The sequence below is a fragment of the Microtus oregoni genome, unplaced genomic scaffold (assembly GCF_018167655.1).
Source record: "Microtus oregoni isolate MIOR12 unplaced genomic scaffold, Mior012 000011F_ref0000422, whole genome shotgun sequence".
Lineage (NCBI taxonomy): Eukaryota > Metazoa > Chordata > Mammalia > Rodentia > Cricetidae > Microtus > Microtus oregoni.
The window spans coordinates 42,752,127-42,754,359 of record NW_024543070.1 but is presented as its reverse complement, the minus strand read 5'-3'; the positions used below and the strand labels follow the sequence as shown (position 1 = coordinate 42,754,359).

The window sequence follows — 2,233 nt, the reverse complement described above, 5'->3', positions numbered from 1 at the left end:
ATCATTCTTTGATTTAAAATATACTTTTTTTACAGTAGAAAAAAATGATGACTAACAATAGCTACAGAACTGGCATCAGAAAAATTATTTCTTGCAAGAATCATTCTCTTGTTAAAGAGTCTCTGGCAGGCCTGAGTCTAAAGGGCCCATCACATATGAAGACAGCAATGAAAAGGGAGCAAACACTGTCTGGGTGGTGATGATGTTTCAGACATTTTGGTCTTGACTCAAGATTCGTTTTTTGCTTTAGGTTAGCTATGTTCCTGTACATGATTGTGTACCATAAATAATAAAAACCCAGAGACAGATATTGGGGTTCAACCTGAAGATCAGTAAAGCAAAGCAGCCAAGCCACTAGAGAGCTCTTACCTCTATGAAATCTTCAGACTGAAAAAAGAGTGAGTTCCTGTTTTGTCCCACCTTATATTTCTCTCTAGTGCTGGAATTAGAGGCGTGTACCACCACCGCCCAGTCTTATGGCTAACTAGTGTGGCTGCTGGGATTAAAGGTGTGTGCCACTACTGCCTGGCCTGTATGGCTGACTAGTATGGCTGTTTTGCATTCTGACCTTCAAGGAAGCTTTATTTATTTATTTATTTTTATTTTTTTTTATCAGATGGTCTTTTATTGAAATATTTTCTCTTGTTGTTTCTTAGCTAGCTGGACATTCCACAGCACCACTGTTGATGTCATCAATGATGTCATGAGGGTGGCGCCCATCCACATTGCAGCCCACAGACTGTGCAGCACCCAGGATCTCTTTAATAGTTCCAGAAAGTTCTCTGGCTAAAGACCTGTGTCGCATCTGCCAGGCAATGTTGACGATCTCCTCGAAAGTGATATTCCCGCTGTGTTTAATGTTCTTCTGCTTCTTCCTGTCTCTTGGTGGCTCCTTAAGGGCTTTGATGATCAGGGCAGAGGCAGAGGGCACCACCTCAATCTGGGCCTGTCTGTTCTGGATCGTCAGTTTCACTGTAATCCTCAGGCCTTTCCAGTCACCGGTTGCCTTGGCAATATCATCACCAACTTTTTTCGGAGACAGACCCAGGGGGCCGATCTTGGGGGCCAAGGCGGATGTGGGCCGACCTCACCTCCGGTGCACCTCAGGTACACGACTTTGATCTCGTTGGGGTCGAACTTGGGCGGCATGGTGGAGGCGGCTGGTGTCGGATGAACCCGGATTCGGGACGACCGAAGAAAGTTGCACCGTTGCCTCCTCCGAGCCGAAAACTGAAAAAAAAAGCGAAGTTTTATTTATTAAATACAAAGAAATATCACTACATTTCCCCTTTTTTTCTAAAATAAAAGGTTATAACTAATATAAGAAAAACTATATACAATAGCTATATGCAATATATACAGGCAGTAAATACATCAACAATGTATAGTCCACTTGCATTTGACAAATTCAGAAAAATACTCCATTATCTAGTTTATTATGGTGAGTTCAAAAGGTTGTACCTAAATCACTTTCTATTGTAATTTGCATTATCAATTTACCTTTTACACTTTACACTCCTTTAGTGAGTTTCTTTTCTTAGTTTGATAAATAAAGGAAACTATACCTATCTAGTCTTCAACTCACTCAGAGATCCAAGAAGAAAATAATATTAACTGAGTATGCAGGAAGTGCAAGCAAGCAACTTGAGAAATCTGAGAAATGACAAAAACAACTGCCTGCCTGGACAGTCACTGAAGATTCCTCTGCAACGTTGGGGTGGCCATCTTCAGCCTACAGGCCTAGCATATTCGACAGACTTTTCTGTGGAGGAGGATATTCTGAAGGGCTGTCTTTTCTTGACTTGACAGCATTTGGTAGTCACTTTCTTTTGTGTCCTACTTGTCCAATTAGGAGAGCATACTGTCAACAGTCGAGTCAAGGGACTTTCTTGCTCAGTGGCTTTCTTTTGCTGCAAAGAAAGTAGACTCTATGTGGAGTTTCTTCAATGCCCATTATCTTCTCTGAAGTAGATTGGTGCTACCAGGAGCAGACATGTCTCATTGTCATTACAATAACAACTTGTAACCAATGCCCCAAACAATGACAAATATCCATAACCCATTGAATGACCAAAAATCACCCACCCCACCTCTTGGGAATGTGGGCACTGTATTCTTAAATTTACTTCCTGTTGTCTGGGGGCAAAGGCATCTTTAGGGGATCTTAAAAAGAAAAATTTGCATTCTCAAGTCCTGGAGACTTGTATCACTTGTTGTCTAGTCTTTGCATAAT

The 2,233-nt window shown here is 41.5% G+C and overlaps 1 pseudogene; it reads right to left on the bottom strand.

Annotated features, from left to right (window-relative positions):
* Positions 1 to 652: 652 nt before the first annotated feature.
* On the bottom strand, positions 653 to 1,233 carry LOC121453683 (annotated as a pseudogene).
* Positions 1,234 to 2,233: the final 1,000 nt, after the last annotated feature.